Genomic DNA, 20,793 nt, shown 5'->3' with positions numbered 1-20,793 from the left:
TATGTTTCCCCCTTCTTCTCTTTTGGGTAATGTTGGATGTTGGTCAGGGGAAGTTAGAAATGACTGACTTAGGAGGCATTCTGTCCGTCACCCTCAATCCCAAGGTCAAGGGTGTGGTAGAATCAAGACCTGGATGTGTAGCTGATTCTGGCAATCCTGTTGCCTAGCCCCTCCTTCTGTAGAGGCTGTCCAAGGTCCTTTGCACACGTGCTTCAAGTCTCATTTGTTAATGAGATCTTAATGGTTGTTGGGTAATTTCCTGAGGCTTTTTTTTAGATATTCTAAATCTGAATCCAAGTTTTATGGGTGCTTATAGCCTTAAAAGCAATTTCTGGTGGGGTACATTTGTAATGATTGACTTCCCATGCCAAAAAGGTTTTGCTATTTTCTTTTTCAAAAGTAAATTTTTAAAAACATCTAATTCCAAGTAATCTGATTCGGTGAATGGATTTGTTGCTTCAGGTTTTAAATTATACTCTGAATTTTTGGTTCCTAGCTGCAATTAATTTTTAGACCAAGATAGGAACAGCGGACAGAAAATGAGACACCAGAACCTGTCATGATTTAATGCGAGCAGTGAGACCAGGACTGCTTCAGAGTTACGTCTTTTCTAGGTATTTACTACACATTTTTTAGAGGTATTTTTGAAGAGGATTTTGTCTCATGTAAAAAAAAATACTTGACAGGGCAAAGCCTTATTTAAACTGTGTTTCTTCAAAGTGGATCCATAGCGATATTTACTATATCATCAAAGTGTCCTTACTGGAAAGATGTGGGGGCAGTTTCAGGGGTCATGTTTAACATTAGGTTTATTACACAATATAAGCAAATAGCAGAAACCCTGCATATTTTGTATTCTTGGTATTCTGAAAAAAATGGGTGTCAATCAAATGAATGCATATTAAACCAGGGTCACTTGCCTTGTAAATGAGCCCTCTTTATGACCCATTGTAAAAGTGAATACTCCCTTGGAAAACCAAACAATGATTAAAAAGCATATACTTAAAATATTGATTTCTGCACGTTGGGGTTGATTACAGTTGTGGGAGCTGGGGTGGGGGGAATGAAGTGGGCAGTGGGAGGAGTCACATCTATAGGAGTTTATTGATCCAAAATGTGGTGAGATTTTTTTCTTGGCTTGTTCTCCCGTTCTCTATGACACTCCAAATCGTACTCATCCTTTAATACCGTGTTTGTAAACTTTCTGGGTAAGGTCCATAGTAGGGAATGGATTTTATGTTGCAACGCTAGGATATGTACAGTATATGTACATTTCAGGAAGGAAAGAAATCTTTTTCAAATGCCCTATTGTAGCCAAAATTGTATTTGAAATTAATTACTGAAGCAGAGAGCCTTGTCTGATGGTTCTGGGATGCACTATTTTCTTCTCTATATAGTGTGTGTTTTTCTTGCTGCTCATTTAGCACGTGGCATGCTTGATATTGATATTTGTGTATGTGGTTCCTGGGCTGCATTAGATAGTAAGGATGCCATCCTGGAAGGAAGTCTCTAATGACATGCCATAGGGCTCTTGATCCTATCTTGTTCAGTACTTTTTTTTATTATTATTGAAGTCTTACTGAAGGTTAGAAAGGCTGCTCATTAAGTTTGTAGGTTACATAGAGCAAGAAGCCATAGCTAATGTATTGAAAGGTGAAATCAAGATTCAAAATGAAACATGAATGTTGGAATGAAAACCAACATGATGTACTTTAACAAAGACCAACACAAAAGCCCTTTGTTGAGGCTAAAAAATGTAAATCAAGGGAGGTTCCTGGATTGTGACAATAATGTTTGTGGCACAATGGGGGTATACATTTTATATAAATGCAAAATAGTTCAGAGTATTATTATGCATAAAAAGCTAATGTAATTTTATACTACATCAATAGAAATATGGTATACAACTTGGAAGGAAGATAACAGGTTCCCAGTGTTCTGGGCTGGAGTTTTATGTAGTGACCTTATTTTAATACAAACATTGATAAATTAGAGATTAGCATCAGTCCTCAGGGTGTGGGGGGAAGAGGAAACCATGCTTTATGTGGAAGAGTTAGAGCAAATGTTTAGCCTAGAGAAGAGCCAAATGATATGGTACATGATTGCCACTTTAAATATTTGCCTAGCTGTCACGTGGCAGAGGGGTTAGTTTTTCCTGCTCCCCAGGGCAGAGTTAGGACCAAAGGGTAAAAGTGACAGAGGGGCTGACTTTGATTCTAATAATTAAGGTTGTCCAAGAGTATATAGCAAGTTGCCATATGAAGGAGTGAATTTTTTTTTTATTCAGTTACAATTGTCTGCATTTTCTCTCCATCCCTCCACCCCACCCCAGCCAGTCCCACCTCCCTCCCCGACCTCTACCTTCCCCCTTGATTTTGTCCTTATGTCCTTTATAAGGAGTAAATTCTTCACCCAGAGGAGTATCCTGCAAAGGTCGAGTGACTCTCTGGCTAGGATGCTATTAGTAGGGATCAGCTGATGTAGGCAACAGATTGAAATAGATGATCTTTCTGGTTGAAGTTTATAATTCTTTGAATTGTACATTTGAAAAATAATACTGTGAAAGTGATTTTATGAGATACATTAATATTAATATTCAAGCTTGTAAGAACTTTAAATGTGCATGGGAGAGCATTTTGTATCTCCAAGCATTATAAAACTATTTCTTTATTTATGAAAAACACAACTTTGTTTCTTGTCCATGTTTCTAAAATCCAAAAGAGCTCTTAAAACCAACAAGATTTTTGGATCTCATATATTGAAATAACTTTTACTGCACTGATGTGAGACTATTCCAGTCTTTATTCCAGTTAGGGTTCACATTCAGTACACCTCTGTAGAAATATTATTGTATTTGATTATAGGGGCTGAGCAGATCCTGTTCAAGGTTGTGATTCTTATGACTAACACCTTTCAGACTATCTGAAAAATCCTTGATTCTGAAGCACAGATTCGGCCCTCCACCTTGTTTTATCTGGCCCGGCACCTTGTTTCTTCCTGACGGCAGTGCTGAGCTCCTTGCTCCTGGTTAAGGACTAGTTACATGTGTACAGTCCTAAAATTACACTTGGCCCTTTGCAGGCAGCCTCAAGGTGGATGTGGCCCCAGTGAAAATGAGTTTGACACCCCTGTTCTAAACTGTCTCCAAAGGATTTGGCTAAGGGACTGTTCTTATTAGTTATCCTATAATTAGAGTTTTGTTTTCTCAGGGTAACTTGAATTAATTGGCCAAAAATCTAGACAATAAGCTACATTATTTCCCCATGCTAGACTTATTCTCAAGAGCAATTATCATCAAGTCCTTAAAACTTGTCACAGAAGGAATTTGCTCTAGAAACCAAATTTGTACTATATATTGAAGCAATAAGTTTTTCCGCCATTCCACATAAATTTTATGAAGAGGTCAGTGGCAAAAGCTATCAGTGTCAAGGGTCTCTCCCAAAGCATAATTTGATATTCCTTAAGGATGGCTCTGGGTGACAGTATCAAACTTCTCTGGTCTAGGTGCAGAATTTAGTAAGATCAGTTAATTAATCGCTTTCATTTTACAAGTCCTTTCTATAAGTTTTACTCACTCTGCAGCCATACTCTATGCTAACTCTCAGCTACGCAACAGTGCTTAAAAGATGAATGAGATGAAGGTAGTAACCTTAATTTGAAAACGACCAGTAAGATAAGCAGGACAGATATTATTGTTCCCAGCATAAGGGCGAAAAGTTAAGTGATTTGCTCAGGGTCACACACATTCAGTTCTGTGGTAGAACAGGACTGAAATCTAAGGCTTTAATTCAAAGTCTAGTTATCTTTTTATCATACTAATATATATTGAGAACTTGTCATTTGCTTTATAAAAATGTATCATCTCCTCACCCAACCCTTATCGGTGTCATTTACTTTTACTTGGATGCTCAGAATTCGTAGCCACTTCTTGTGTTTGGAGAATGCACTATGAAATAAATTTTATGGGATGTGGGTCTCCACTTCTTACTATTAACGTCCCAAAGCCCAAACTTTTCCTCGTCGCATCCCCTGGCATTGGGGACTCAGGAACAAGGAAGCTCAGCCAATGAGATAACGTGTTCCTGAGAGTAAGACACCAAAGAACAGAAGAGTGGGGGAGCCTGGAGTTCAGGCTGGTGAAGGTGGCGCGTTCTGTGTCCAGCTGTGGTGGTGTATCAGCCAGGTTGGATCTTTGGCTGTGATTCCTCAAGCTTAATCTGCGTTGATTTCTGACTGTTTTCTGGACATGACTCGCATCCCTGTTTCAGTCTATGCTGTGAGCCATCTGCTTTGTTTTAATGAAGTTTATCTGCAAAAGTTAGCCTGAGTCAGTTTCTGTTTTCCATGAAGAACTTTGACTAGGAGAGATCATTCTATGGATGAGTAGTGAGAATTGGTCATATTTTGGACATATTTTGAAGGGAGAGCTACATTCTGAAGGGACAGAATTGGTTGAGGATTGGATACGGAATGTAAGAGAAAAAGGAATCAAGGATGTTAGAAATTTTGGTCTGAATAATTGAAAGAATGAAGCTATCATCAGTTCTACCGGTCTATTAGTACAAACTACCCCTACCCCCAAACAGTGGACTAAAATAGCAGTCATTTTTATTATTTCTGTGGGCTTTGTTGTTCCGCAGCCTAATGGCTGGGTTTTGAGAGGGACTGCTCCCTGAAGGGAAACATTCCAAGAGAACGGGGAAGAAGCTGCATGGCCTTTTGTGAGCTAACCTCAGAACTCACATAGTGTCACTTCCACCATATTCTATGGCTAGAATTATTCGCAGGCTCATCCAGATTCAAAGGGGAGGGAGTATTGGAGCATCAAAGATTTTGGAGCCATGTTTAAAACTGTCATACAATTATTAGGGAACTCTGAGGTGGGGAATACGGTGAGAGGAACAATTGAGTTGGGGGATCCTGTGTTTGGATATGTAAGTATAGATGTCTGTTAGGTGTTCAAGAGAACATTTTGGATATAAGTCAGGAGTTCAGGTGAGAAGTTGAGGCTAAAGATATGCATTTAAGAATTGTTTGTGTATAAGTAGTATGTAAAGCTACAGGACTGTTTGAACTAGATCATCTAGAGGTGTAGCTTTATAATATATTGAAATCAGGAAATGTGATACCTCCAGCTTTGTTGTTCTTGCTCAGCAGTGTTTTGGTCATTCAGGGTCTTTGTGGTTCTGAATGAATACTAGAATTTTTTTTTCTATTTAAGTAAAAACACCATTGAGATTTTGATGGAAATGGTGTCGAAGCTGTAGATCACTTTTGGAAGTATAGACAATTGAACACTATTAATTCTTCCAAAACACGAACATAGAAAGTACTTGTATTCATTTGTGTCTTTTAAAATTTTTCTTTTGTCATTGTTTTATAGTGTTTGGTCTTTCAGTACATATCTTTTACCTCTTTCTTTAAGCTTATTTCCTAAGTACTTTATTCTTTTTGATGTTATTGTAAGTGGATTTTTGCATATCCTAACAGTAGGGTTTTCTACATATAAGATAATGTCGTCTGCAAAGAGTGGTAGTTTTACTTCTTTCTTTCTGATTTGGATGGCTTTAATTTCTTTTTCTTGATTAAGTGCTCTGGCTAGGGCTTCCAGTATTATGTTGACTATGAGAGGTGAAAGTAGGCATCCTTGCCTTGTTCTGGATCTTAGAGGGAAAGCTTTCAGCTTTTCATCATTGTGTTTGATTTAGCTGTAGGCTTCTCATAAGTGGCTTTTATTGTATTGTGGTAAGTTTCTTCCGTACCTAATTTGTTGAGGATTTTTACCAGGAGAAGTTGTCAAATGCTCTTTCTGCATTATTGCAATGCTCATGTGATTCTTACCCATCACTTTGTTAATGTGGTGTATCATGTTAACTGGTTTGCGTGTGTTGAACCATCCATAAATTCCCGTGATAAATCTGACTCGGTCCCGATGTGTGATTCTTTTAATGTGCTGTTGTCTTCAGTTTGCGAGTATTTTGTTGAAGATTTTGCATCTATGTTCATCAGGGATATTGGCTTTTAGTTTTGCTTTTTTTGTGGCATGTTTTTTTCTGGCTTTGGTATCAGTTTGAGACGTGGTTTTTCTAATTTTTGGAAGATTTTGAGAAGGATTGGTATTCTTTTTTAAATGTTTGGTAGAATTCACCCTTGAAGCCAAATAATCCTGGGCTTTTCTATGTTGGAAGTTTTTGTTTACTCCTTCATTTTCCTTATTTTTTATTGGTATGTTCAAACTTTCTATTTCCTTTTGATTTAGTCCTGGTAGGTTGTATATATCTAGGAATTTCTCCATTTCCTCTAGATTGTCCAATTTGTTAGCATATACTTATTCAAAATAGTCCCTTATGATTCTTCTTTTAAAAAAATTATATTTATTTAATAGAAGAAAATATTGAATTTCTTTCTTTTTTAACTTTATTTTTATTATTGACTCTCTTATAGTTGCCCCCCATTCCCTCTGCCCCAATTTGCCCACCTCCACCCAGCTCCCAACCCCCTTCCCTCTTGACTGTCACTACGCTGTTGTCTGTGTCTGTGGGTTATGCCTATATGTTTTTGTACTAATCCCTTCACCTTCTTTCATCCAGCTTCCCTCTCCCCTCAACAGCTGTCAGTCTGTTCCATGTTTCTATGCCTCTGTTTTTATGTTCATCAGTTTATTATGTTCATTAGATTCTACATATAAGTGAGATCATAAGGTATTTGTCTTACTCTGACTGGCTTATTTCACTTAGCATAATAATCCCTAGGTCCATCCATGCTGTTACAAAAGGTAAGGTTTCCTTCTTTTGTTACTGCTGGGTAGTATTCCATTATGTCAATGTGCCACAGCTTTTTTATTTACTCATCTACTGATGGACATTCAGGCTGTTTCCAGGTCTTGGCTATTGTAAACAAGGCTGCTATAAGTATAGGGGTGCATATATTTTTTCAAATCGGTGTTTTAGGATTCTTAGGTTATATTGCCATAAGTGGGATTGCTGGGTCAAAAGGCTTCATTTTTAATTTTTTGAAGAAACTCCATACTGTTTTCCACATTGGCTGTACCAGTCTGCATTTCCACCAACATTGCACCTTGGTTACCTTTACTCCACATCCTCTCCAGCACTGTTGTTTTTTGATTTACTGATGGTAGCCATTTTGGCTTGTGTGAGGTAATATCTCATTGTAGTTTTAATTTGCATCTCTCTGATGATTAGTGACATTGAGCATTTTTTCATCTGTCAGTTGGCTATCTGTATGTCCTCTTTGGAGAACTGCCTGTTCAGGTCCTTTGCTCATATTTTAATTGGATTGTTTGTCTTCCTGGTGCTATAAAGGAGTTATATTACTCCTTTATATATTTTGGAAATTAACTCCTTATCAGGTATATCATTGGTAAATATTTTCTCCCATACAATGGGTTCCCTTTTTATTTTGTGAGTGGATTCTTTTGCTGTGCAGAAGCTTTTTAGTTTGATGTGGTCCCATTTATTTATTTATTTTTTGTTTCCCTTACCCTAGGAGATATATTGACAAAAATGTTGCTATGAGATGTCCGAGATCTTACTGTATGTGTTTTCTTCTAGTATTTTTATGGTTTCGTGACTTACATTTAAATCTTTTATACATTTTAAGTTTATTCTTGTGTACGGTTGAAGTAGGTGGTCTAGTTTCATTTTTTTGCATGTACTTTCCAGTTTCACCAACAGCATTTATTGAAGAAACTGTCTTTACTCCATTGTACACTCTTGCCTCCTTTGTCAAATATTAATTAACCATAAAGATGTAGGTTGATTTCTGGGCCCTATGTTCTGTTCCATTGATCTGTTGACTGTTCTTAAGCCAGCACCAGACTGTTTTAATTGCAATGGCGTTGTAGTATAGTTTGATATCGGGTATTGTGATCCTCCAACTTTGTTCTTCTTTCTCAAATTGCTGAAGCTATTTGTAGTCTTTTTTGGTTTCATATCCATTTTTGGGATATTTGTTCTAGATTTGTGAAATATGCCATAGGTATTTTAATAGGAATTGCATTAAGTCCCTTATGATTCTTTTTATTGTGGTAGGATCAGTTGAATGTGTCCTCTTTCCTTTCTGATTTTATTTATTTGAATCATCTCTTTTTTTCCCCTTAGTATAGCTAAGGAGTTGTTAATTCATTTTTCAGAAAAATGACTCCTGGTTTCATCAATTAAAAAAAAATTTGCCTATTTTTGCCCTGGCTGTTGTGGCTCAGTGGATTGAATGCCAGCCTGTAAACCGAAAGGTCACCAGTTTGATTCCCAGTCAGGGCACATGCCTGGGTTGCAGGCTGGTCCTCAGTTGGGGGTGTGTGAGAAACAAACGAACAATGTATTTCTCACACATTGATGTTTCTCTCCCTCTCTTTCTCCTTCCCTTCCCCTCTCTCTAAAAATAAAATAAAAATCTTAAAAAAAGGGAAAGTTAAAAAAATATTTGCCTATTTTTTATTTCATTTATTTCTGCTCTAATATTTCCTTCTTTCTAATTTTAGGACAGTTCTTCTGGGTAGAGTATTCTTGGTTGCCATTTTTTTCTTTCAGTACTTTGAATATATCACCACACAATTGCCTGCCTTACTTAGTTTCTGCTGAGAAATCTGTCTTGTGGTGTGTGTGTGTATCCTTTGTATGTGACAAGTCACTTCTCTCTTGCTGCTCTCAATGTATCCTGTTGGCTCTGTTTCTCTGGCGAGCTCTAACGAATACAGTTAAGTGTATAATTCCTTTTGTAGACTGTTGGATTTTATTTACTAATTTTTTTGCTGAGGATTTTTGCATTTATGTTTATGAGGGATATTGATACATAGTTTTCTTTCTTCATATTGTCTGGTTTTGGCATCAGGATAGTGCCAGCTTCCTAAAATGAACTGGGAAGCTTTCTCTCATTCTGGAAGTGATTGTGTGGAATTGGTGTTAATTCTTCTTTAAATGTCTGGTAGAATTCTCTAATGAATCCTTCTTAACCCAAGGAATTTTCTTTTGGGAGTTTTTAAGTTGAAAATTTAATTTCCTTAATATACTACTAGCCTATTTCATATTGGGTGCTACTTTGTGCTTTTTGAGACATTTATGCATTTCATTTGCCATATTTATATGTGTAGAATTGTTCGTAGTATTCACTTAATATTTCTTTGATGTATGCAGGGTTTGAAGTGATATTTCTTGTTCCATTCCTGATATTGGTAATTTGTGTCTTCTCTATTTTTTTGTCAATTTGTTAGATGTTTGTCAATTTTATTGATCTGCTTTCAAAGAACTAGCTTTTCGTTTCATCGATTTTTCTCTATTGCTTTTCTGTTTTTAGTTTCATTGATTGCTACTCTTTATTCCTTTCTTTTATTTGCCTTGGGTTTATTTTGCTCTTCTTTTTCTGTGTTATTATAGTGGAAGATTGTTGATATGAAACTCTTCCTTTTTTCTAATGTAAACATTTAATGCTACATTTACCTTTAAACACTGTTTTAGCTATAGCCTACATATTTTGATATGGAGGGTCTTCAATTTCATTTAGTTCCATGTATTATTTTATTTGAAAATTTGTGGAGTATTTTGAAATTAGTTTAGTTTCCAAGTTTTTAGAGATTTCTTGTTATCATTCTGTTTAATTGATTTCTAGTTTGTGCCATTGTGGACAAAGAGCATAATCTATAATAATATTTTAAATTGGTTGAGCTTTGCTGTATGGCTCAGGATATGATTTATGTTGTTATATGTCCCATGGATGCTTGGAAAGAATGTGTGTTCTGCTATTGTTGGGTGGTGTGTTTTATCAATTAAATGCTGATTAGATCCTGTCAGTGGATGATACATCCTTACTGATTTTTTCTGTCTAGTTGTTCTATGAATTACTGAGACAGTGATGTTGAGGTCTCCAAGTATAATTATGGACTGTTTGTTTATCTCCCTATACATTTGTATGTATATTCTATATATTATTACCATATTTTACTGCTCTGTGTATGATCAAAACTCATTTAGGATTGCTAGGTCTTCTTGTTGAATTGACCTTAGTGTGATTATGTAAAACTCTCTCTGATTTCCTTTTGTCTGAAGTTCATTTCATTGCTTTTGAAGTTTACTGATAATAGTATAGCTGCACGTGTTTTATTTGACAAATGTTTCCATGAGATACCCTTTTCCATGCTTTGACTTTCAATCTACCTATATTGTTATATTTAAATTGAGTTTCTTGTAGACAGCGTGATTTTAATCCACTCTGCCGATCTTTATCTTAAATTGGTACACCTAGACTGCATTTCATGTAATTATGCCTATATTAGTGCTTCATTTTTTTGTATTTTGTTTGTTCTCTGTTTTTTCCCTGCCTTCTTTTGTGTTGCTTGAATGTTTATTATTACAATTTGATTTTTATTACATTACACATAACTTATCACAGCCTACTAGTGTTGACATTTTACCAATTCAAGTGAAGTTTAGAAATCTTACCTTTCCCCCATTTATAACATATTTGTTTGAAATATTCCCTTTGCATCTATTTAGCACCACTATACCAGACATTGTTATAATTTTTGCCTATTGTCAAACATGATTTTAAGAACTCAAGAGCAGAAGAAAAATATAGTGTATTTATTCATATTTTTGCTCTTTTCATTTTCTTTCTTCCTTCCTGATATTCCAAGATTTCTCTTTTGTCATTTTCTATTTAGAGAACATCCTTTAGCCATTCTTTTAGGATAAATCTGGTGGAAAAATTATCTTAGTTGTAGTTTTTTTTTCATCTGAGGATGTCTTGATTTCTTTTTCATGCCTGAAGAGTATTTTGTCTAGATGTAAAACTCTTAAGTTGAGAGTTCTTTCCCTTCAGCACTTAAAGAATATTGTGCTACTTTATTCTCTGGCTTCTAGATTTCTGATGAGAAATCTGATATCATTTGAATTGTTTTTTCTCCTATAGTAAAGGTATCATTTCTATCTTTCTCTGCTATTAAGATTTTTCTGTGTCATTTGTTTTCAGAAACTTGACTATGATTTGGATTTATACTGCTTGGGGTTTACTGAGTTTCTTAAATTTCTAAGTATATGTATTTTGAGAAATTTTAAAAGTTTTCACTTTGGGTGGTTTGAGTGTTGGCCTGTGAAGCAAGGGGTGGCAGGTTTGATTCCCAGTCAGGGCACACGCCTGGGTTGCGGGCAGGTCCCTGGTTTGGTGCACGCAAGAGGCAACCACGCATGGATGTTTCTCTCCCTCTTTTTTTCCCTCCCTTCCCCTTTAAAAATGAATAAAAAAATCTTTAAAAAAACTTTTCTGTCATTTTCTCTTTGTAAAATATCTTTACCTATTTATTTTTGATAAGTAAAAATTGTATATAAGGTGTACAATGTAACATTTTGATAATAGATGTACAGGTATACATTGTGAACTATACAGGGTATGACAAAAGCAGGTTTATAGTTGTGTGTATGCGAAACAAGATTTATTCTTGTATTATTTATTAATTATTGTATTATTTTCCATACAAACAACTGTAAACCTACTATTGCCCCACCCTGTATATATAAAGTAAATTTAATATTTTCTCATTTTATATATTTATCATTTTTTGTGTAGTGAGAATAATTCATATTTACTTCTTAGCAGATTTCAAGTATATAATACATTCTAATTATAGTCACCATTTTGTGTGTTAGGTGTCCAGAGCTGCCATTATTTCTTTACATACTTTCTTAGTACTTTTTTCTTTTTTCTTCTGGGACTCTGATTACATGAACATTAGCTCTCTTGTTATAGTCCCACAAGTCTTAGAGGAGGCTCTGTTCATTTTTCCTATCTGTTTTTCTTCTGGTGTTCGTTTGGGTACCCTCTATTGTTCTGTCTTCTGCTTCACTGATTGTTTCTTCTAACCCTTCCATCTTGCTGTTGACCCATCCATTTAATTAAACATTTTTTTTGTTATTTTAGTTTTACAATTTTCATTTGATTCTTTATATCATGTATTATTTTTGCTGAGAACATTTGTTCATCTGTTTCAAGTGTGTTTGTAATTGCTAAGGGCAAGGATATCTATGATGAATGTTTAAAATCTTTGTCAGAAATATTTTAATATTTCTTTGAAGTTAATCTTTGTTTATTCATGCTGAGATTTTCCTAGTTATTTTATGTAAGTGGCTTTCCACTGAAACATGGGCATTTTAGCTACCATGTTATGAGACTCCAGGTCTTATTTAACTGTTTTAGCTGACTTCTATTTACATGTACCAGGGAAGGGTAAGAGAACTGCCTTCTATTGCCAGGTGGGGGTAGAAGTGCTGTATCTTCTTGGGGAACTGGAAGTCCCAAGCTGAACAGAACACACAGGCTAACACATTGAAGGGCAAAAAAGACAGAAACACAGGAAAGAGTATGAGCACTTATATAACTCAAGGAAGAGGCCTAACATATATAAAATTGGAGTTCAAGAATAACAGGAAGGAAAAATAGGGTAGAAGCAATATTTGAAGGGAAAATGGATAAGAATTTTTTAAAACAGATGAAATACATCAAATCACAGTTTCAAAAGTTCTCTGGACTTCAGAAAATATATACAAAGGCAACTCTCATAATAAACTTACTAAAACATGTTAAAGGAAGCCTGGAAAAAATCACTGCATTACTTTCAAAGAATCTAGACTACAACTGGCAGAATAATAAGCTGGAAATCAGAGGCAATGGGAACAACATGTTTAAGATGCTGGGAGTGGGGGGAGGCATATCTGGGATTTTGTACCCAGTGAAAATATCCTTGAAATGTGAAAGCAAAATGAAGACATTTCCAGATAAACAAAATTAGGAGAATTTTTGCTAGCAGACCTAGGGAGTTCTTCAGGCAGAAAGAAAATAATCCTGTATGGAAACAGAAGTGCAGAAAGGAGTGAAGGGCACTGGAAAGAATATATTTGTGGATAAACATAAATGGACATTGACTATACAGAACAGCAGTATGTTGTGGGGTATTAAAATATACAGAACTAAAATAAATGCATGATGAAATAATGGGAGACGGATGGGTAACTTGTGTTAAACTTCTAATTTCATAGTATTTCTCGGTGGTTGTGTGTGAGATCAACCATTTATTTTGAGAAACTGGCTTATGCGATTGTGGGGGCTGGAAAGTCTGAAATCTATAGAGCAGGTTGGCAGATTGGAGATTCTCAGGCAGAAGCTGATGTTGCAGTCTACAGGCAGAATTTCTTAAGGGTAACCTCACTTTTGCTCTTCAGGCCTTTCAAATGATTGGATGAGACTCACCCACTGTTAGAGTAATCTTTTACTTGAAGTCAACTGATTGTAGGTAGTAACCACGTCTACAAAGTACCACGTCACAAAAACACCTAGATTAGTGTTTGATGGAATAACTGTGTACTGTAACCTAGCCAAGTTAACACATAAAAGTAACCGTGAGTCAAGAATGCTGATTGTATTCCTTATGCTAACTACTAAAAAAATATGGTAAAAGACTGTGTAACTAACAATCTAATATAGGGAGAAAATCAGATGGTAAGAAATACCTGTTTAGCCCTGGCCAGGTGGCTCAGTTGGTTGGAGCATTGCCCACCAAAAAGGTGGTGTGTTTGATCCCTGGTCCAGGTGCCTGTGGGAGGCAGCTGATGGATGTTTCTCTCTCACATCGATGTTTCTCTCTCTCTCTCTCTCTCTCTCTCTACCCCCCTGCTTCCTTTCTCTCTAAAAAAAATCAATAAAAACATAGCCTTGGGTGAGGATAAAAAAATAGAAATACTTATTTAAAATAAGACAAAAAAGAGAAAAAGGAACATAAAACAGGTGGCACAAGTAGTAAACATATGATAAGATGGATGATACAAGTAATATGAGTAGTTACTTTAGATGTAAATGGACTTAATGCTTTAGCTAAAATAAATAAATCAGAAGACTGGATAAAGAAACATGACCCTATTATGGGCTACTTATAAGAGAACATATACCTTAAAAATAAGGACAGGAAAATTAAAAGAAAAAGGATGGAAAAATGTATAACTAATAGTTAATAATCTAGACCTTAGAGAAAAAAACATTATAGTAGCATTTCATGATGACAGAAGAGTCAATTCATTAAGAACATAACACAACGACAAGTTATTATTCATCTAGTAACACAGCCTTAAACTAAAAACTGAAAGTTGGTAGAACAACGAGAAAAAATATGTAAGCACATAATCATTGTGGGAAACCTTAATATGTCTTGTCAATAACTGATAGTGTAGACAGAAAAAAATATCAGAAAGGCTGTGGAACATCTAAACAATATGATAAATGAACTTGACTGAATTGACATATAGAGAGCCCTACAGTCAATAATAGCAAGAATGTGTCTTATTTTCAAGTGCACATGGAACATTTACCAAAATTAACTGTATTCTGGGACCTACATCAAATCTCATCAGATTTCAAAATTCTGATTATTCAGAGTATCTTGATGACCACAGAGGATTGAAGCCCAAAATCAATTATAAAAAGATAATTAGAAAATTCTACAAAGTTTTGGAATTAAGCAGTATGCTTTAAATAACGTTGGATCAAAGAAGAAATCCCAAAGTATTTTGAATTGAATGATAGTGGAAATATGATTTATCGAAACTTCGGAGGATGCAGCTAAAATGATGCTTAGAGATAACTTTATAGTATTAATCACAGATCTGAGAGAAGACTAAAAATAAGTGATCTAAATGTCCATCTCAAGACAGTAGAGAAGTAACAGGAAAGTAAGCGCAAATAAAGGAGGAGGACTGAAGCAGTGAAAAAAGAAAGCAATGAAGTAGGGTTCAGATTGGGCCTTCCAGGACATCTGCTACACCTAAATATACCTATTTTGGGGTGAGTTGTTTTTTCAATCAGAAAAGGAGGTCAAGTTAGAGCACTTCCGTTTGACTCTGGTTTAGGCATTAGCATGCCTGGGTTCTAGTCAAAATTCTGCCATGATTGAACCACATGACCTAATTCTGCCAAACTTTTATCATTTTTGTCAAATAGCGTTATAATACTCAACTTATTTCACAGGACTTTAGATCTTGGGTATTGGAATGAATCAGAAGACTAGGTGATTTAAGCCTAGAATTCTAGGTTCTAGCTCTGCCTTTTTTACTGACTGTGCCATTTAGTCACTTACCCCAAGTGTCTTTTCTCATCTGTAAAATAAGAATGCCCCCTTCTTACTCTCTGCATTAGGAAGTAAGATGTAGTGGTCCCTGTTTCACAAATGAGGCATGTAAGATACAGAGAAGCTAAGTCACTTTTCAGGAGCAGAACTAGGAATAGGTCTCCTGCGCCTGGGCCTTTTTGTCTCTCTCTGAAGGTTTCTGAACTTTTTGCTCAAAAAATAACTCCTTGGCTTGCCATGGCATCTGAAATTTCCATCTCTTCTCATGTCTTTAAGTTCGGCCCGCGAAGACGTTGTGAGGAGAGAGGCTCCACGCTGAAAGGGAGCACATAACCCGCCATGGATACTGCACTGGCGCCTCGGCCGTGTTCCGGCGTACAGCAGCCATGAGGGAATTGTTCGAGAGCTGATCTGAGACATGGATGGCTTCTGTGATTTACGGGAAGCAGTGTCCCAGCTTGGTCAAGTGAGTGAGTCTTACGGGTCTTTCAGTATGATGTTCACGTAGATCAGGGATTTTCAACCAGAGTGCCACAGCGCATGGTGTGCCCCAAGAATGTTTAAAACCTGCAGTTCCCGACTACTCAGGGACACTGACCTTTTCCCCCTTAAATTGTCAAATAAAAAAATGACAACAGCCAACACAACAATAGCCATCTGGTGTGAATACATCAAAATTATACCTATTTTTTTGTCAGATTGGCAAAAAATACATAATTTTATGGTGTGCCACAGAAGTTTCGTAGTTACTTTACGTGTTCCATGAGATTGAAAAAGGAGGAAAATCACTGATACAGATCATTAATATGAAGAAACAACATTTAATAATAGGAATGAACAAAAATATTTCTGTAGTATGTTTCCTCTGTGGAATGGAGACCTGTCATTTAAATACCAAATGCAACTCTGTCTCTGGGAAATTGTTATGTAATTATTACAACTGCTTCCATGATGACAAGTGGTTCTCTGCTCATGCCTTGCGCTTTGTCCTGTGCAGAAGACCAGCGCTGACCTAAGGTCCTGGCCTAGCCCGGTGTATAGTCATATACATGGTGGGCCAGGGGGAGAATTCCACATTTCACAGAGGCGGGTGGGTTCTAGAAATTAATGTGTATTAGGAAGGCGTAAGTAGGAGCTAAGCTTTGAGGAGAAGAAAGCTGTCTGGCTGATTCGTAGACTGGGAGTATAACGTAAAGAGAAGATGGGGTAGGGAGAAAAGTTAGTCTGCTCGTAGGAAGGAATACAGAGTTTAGGGCTATTTAAAGATGGGATCAAATGGGATGCATTGCACTGATGGAGCTTTCCAAATCATCCTGATCTGGCATTTGCTTGAGTGGTTTTTGAATTTTGATCAATGTGTTTCCTCATAATATGTATGCCCACATTGAAGTGGTTCAGTGACCCAGGGATCCAAATTCATGAAATCACTTTAAAGAGACAGATAGACAGGTTTCTAACCATGCAGTTATTTGGCTACATCCAGGTCCCACTTAAGAAAATTACCTGGATTTAAGATAATCCTCAGAGGATTTTGGTTCCATTAAAATTTTTGAGCCCAGGAGAGATGTAATCCTTGGTTCCTCATTTAATAAAATGTAAAGGAAAATGGGTGTACACACATCAGCACCCTGAAATGGCAGATGATTAGAAATAACTTGATTGGAATACATTTAGACAGATGGAAATGCATTAGAAATCATTGGGTGACATTTCGGGGGGTTGTTTCCCCTTCCCTTTTTTGTTCTGATGCACCACCCCACAAAAAAGAATTTTTCTTTCCCAGAGCATGACAGAAGCACTTGCACCTGCCTGTATTTGTGGTTGCCAGGCATGATACTACTCCCTGCTTCCTGTCTTGCCCGCCAGAGAAAAGATTTTAACCATCAACTGGCAAACACTGCTCTGGTTGCTTTGAGATGAACTGAAATGGAAGAGAAGGACCCTGTTCTTGTTAAGGACACAAGGCTAAACCTCTGAAAAAAATTTAAAGGGTTACATATTAAATATATTCATGTTATAGTATACAAACCAGTTTTGCAAGCATCCTTTTGTTTGGTACTAGCCATGTGTGGGGTGTTGAGTATGTCCCAGATATCATAATATATCATCTCAGTCAGTCTTTCTAAGAGCCCATGAGGTAGGTACTGTTATTTTCACAGGTAAGGCCCCCCCTGTCCGTTCTGAGGGTGGGCAGAACCGGCTTTTTAAAAAGATTAGGAAACAGGCTCATGGCGGCTAAGTGACTTGCATGTGGTTATTTTACCCTACTGACTTCATCTTCTAACCCCTTTCTCATGGACCAGTCCGCAGTGATGCCAGCACGTGAATTTTCTGACATTGTGTTTGTGATGTACTACCTCTGTACCTAACTTTATTTCTACCTAAGTCTAACACTTAGTGGTGGAATAAGCAGGATACTTTGCATTGAGTTTATTTAATGACCTGTGTAGTTTCATAGATTCAGAATGAGAACTGGAGGGAGGATTACCCACTGGACTTCGGGAGAGCAAGTAGATTTGCTTAAATGGAGAACTAACTTAGGGAGATGGAGCCGAGACAAGACACTGCTGCTCTCTGTTCCTGTGCAGTCTGCTTAGGCCACGTGGTGATGTGTGTGAGCACGGCGCTCTTGGATTGGGTCCTTGGGCATGAACTTTGAGACGGTTTTATGCGCAAACTTTACTGTCAGTGTATTCAGGAGAGACATCTGTAAGGTAGTGTGTAAGGCGGGATTGGGCAGAGGGAGAAATCGACCTGGACTTCTGTGGCAGTGAGGCGTCGGTTGATTTTGCAGGGAGCTCTGGAGATGGGATGGCCCTGCAGAGTTGTCCTAAATTGAGCCATGGTGAGCAGACCTTGGTATCCCTGGATAAACCAGTCATTGGTCATAGGCGGTCCCCTGGGAGGCACCGTTGTTCTGGGGAAGGCAGATCCTTGCTGCTGAGGGCAGTTCTGAATGAGGAGCTCAGCTGCAAGTCACAGCGCCTGGCATTCTTAGCAGGCCAGGCATGAGTGTCAGTCCTGCAGAGGGGATCTGGTGGGGCACCTTAGTATGCAGCTCAAATCCTCTGCCTTTGTATCATGAGTTCACCCTGTCTGGGAACAACTCGTTTCGAATTCTGGTTGGTCGTTTCCTGGGAACTTGCACAAGAAGGTTTAGTGGGAAATACTACAGCTCTTGCTGCTACAGTCGATCTCAGGGCTGTCACTGGTGCTTGTTGCTGCCCTTCTTATGATTCATTCCAGATTCCCCTTAACCCTGGCTAGCCCCTCTGCTGGTCTAGATGTCTTACCTCCCAGAGGGTGCTGAGCACATGGCTACTGTGCCTTTCTCAGATTATGGCTGCTGTTCTTATGCATTTATCATTAAGTGGTAAGTGTGGGGGCATCATGAGACTCCACAGTGGACCACCTCCTTGCTGCACACACTCCTCTCTGCTCCCACTGTGTGGCAGAAGGAAGCTCCTCCTGTAAGCCAGAGTCAGCTACCCTTGCCCACATGCTCGATTCTTTTGCTTGCTCACTGGTCTTTCGGTGTGAGGATCCCAAAGTAATTGGGTGGCAAACATAGCTTCAAGTTCAAAGGTGCTCATACTGTGTCCCCATACTGTGTCTTTGAGAATTAGGACCTTTACACCCACAGAACCTAAACTTGCATGGCTAGCAAGCACACTGTTCCATGCCTAGAACAGTGCCTGGTACATTAGGGAGTGTTGGAGTGTTCATTGAAAGAATGAGTGAATGAATGTTAACCAAGCTTGGTTTTTCTTCTTTGTAATTTCCATTTGGATGCCCTCTTTTCCACTTGCCTCCAGGACTGTTGGCTGCTTCACTCCCCCAAGACTGTGGTGCACCCTGTGGGTCTGTCACCCCTTTTGTGTCTTCATACTCGGCTCCCACCCGTCTAGGACTTCTGACCTTGCTCCTAGTCTTTTCAGGATCTTTGCTGGGAAGTTGGTAAAATAACACGTGCCTCATTACTCGTGGTGCTCATTATGCACTTACCAGGGTCTTTCTGGAAGAATTGCTTTAATGCAAAGGTTTATCCCTGATGGCAGTTACTTCAGGGCCAGTTGCAGTTCAGAAGCAGAGCTGGATGTAGGGTGTGAGGGAATTTGAATGTCTTTCAAATCATCCTAGGCTGTCTGCTGCTTATTCTACTTATGCTGGATGAGGTAGAATTGAGAGGGAAACCTAGGTGCAAAGAGAGTGTGTGTGTTTAGGGTCTAGAATGGGCTGTGTGTTGGGGGGGGTGGATTTCAGGATATTCCAGCTGTGATGGAGGAACCATCAGCTGGCGGACCAAGACTTTTAAGTTTCTTTCTAATGCTGCTGAATTAAAACAAAGATCTCTTCTTCAGATTTCTTCCCTTAAAGAATTTAATGAGTACATGGGGGTTTTGTTCTGTTAGATACAGGACCCTATCATAAGAACTTATTTATCATACACTGGGAGGTTTAGGAGCAGAGCTTAAAGCCTTAAAGGCTCCCAAACCAGCATCAATGGTGCGCACTTCACTCCGTCTCCTAGCCAGCCCCCTAGGGGGTCCCTGCTTCCTGAAGACTGACCCCAGGAGCTGTGAACTGTAGAACCTGAGAGGCTGGCCACTCCTTTTTCCTCCCAATGCAGGAATCTGTGCCATCAACTTGAAAATCTCATTACTCTTGAGGCAGCCCATTCAATTGCTTTCAGGAGGTAGGCTTAGGAAATCTTCTCAGTTGTGACTTCACCCCTCAGTCTGTGTTTGGCCCTTGGAAGAACAGAATCAGTCCTCTACCTCTGCCAGGTGCAGCTCCAGCAATCTCTTGCTTCCCTTACTCAGCCCGTGGAGGGTTATTTATGCACACAGCTCTGCTCTGCAGGCGAAGAGCACACAAGGCGATGTTGAATTAGAGTCAGTGTTGAATTAGAGTCAGTGTTGAATTAGAGTCAGTGAAGCTTCTCCCTTCTAAGGTCCTCTGTCCCTCCTCCGAACACACATGAATGTGGGTAAAAGATACAAATGAAGACCACAACTTTTCTCTTGACTGTGTGTGACAGAGTCTCTTTGCCTCTGGGCCTCTGCACACTCATTCGGAGTTTCTGGCTCTATGTTCAGTGACTGTAAGCACCATAGAAACAGTCCTGGGGTGTGTGTGTGATGAGGGCTAGGGCAGGGTAAGGTGTTAGGAGGGAGGAATGCCAGAGATCAAGATTATTCTATAATTGACAAAGAAATCGACTTCTGAAATTTTAGCACAGTTCCCAAATAAAGTCGTTGCACACACCACAGCCATAATCACTAAATTTGATTAATCATTGAAGATTGAGTCCAACTTTGAAATGCTGTCCCTCTGGACACAGTGTCATGCATATGTTTAGTTGGCATTTACTGAATGTCCACCGAATGGATAATCCTATTGCTGGTTCTGCATGGAATGCATTATTTAAGCCACCTGCAAGTTTGAGATTGACTAGGAGAGACAAGGCAGTGATATCAGTAAAAAATAATTGTAGCTACCATTTATTGAGTATCTACTCATTAGTCAGATACTATATAATTCATATAAGCCCTGCTGCACCACCCCTCACTGTAAAGTCCTTGGAAAGCAGATATTATCAGAGGTTCTTCGACCAGTCTGTGCCAGAGCTGGGACTACGGTCCAAGATTTTCCGACTGCATAGCCTTGGT

The 20,793-nt window shown here is 38.2% G+C and overlaps 1 long non-coding RNA gene across 2 annotated transcripts in view; it reads left to right on the top strand.

Moving 5' to 3' along the window:
• Positions 1-20,793, top strand: part of LOC123478733 (uncharacterized) — a 117,324-nt gene that overhangs the window by 2,997 nt on the left and 93,534 nt on the right. For both annotated transcript variants that reach the window (XR_006654037.2, XR_008425393.1), the window contains exon 2: positions 15,398-15,587. This is a non-coding gene — a long non-coding RNA (uncharacterized lncRNA). The remainder of the gene's footprint in view (positions 1-15,397; positions 15,588-20,793) is intronic.

Source organism: Desmodus rotundus, chromosome 10, assembly GCF_022682495.2.
Source record: "Desmodus rotundus isolate HL8 chromosome 10, HLdesRot8A.1, whole genome shotgun sequence".
Classification (NCBI taxonomy): Eukaryota; Metazoa; Chordata; class Mammalia; order Chiroptera; family Phyllostomidae; genus Desmodus; species Desmodus rotundus.
This window is presented reverse-complemented; position numbering and strand designations above follow the sequence as displayed.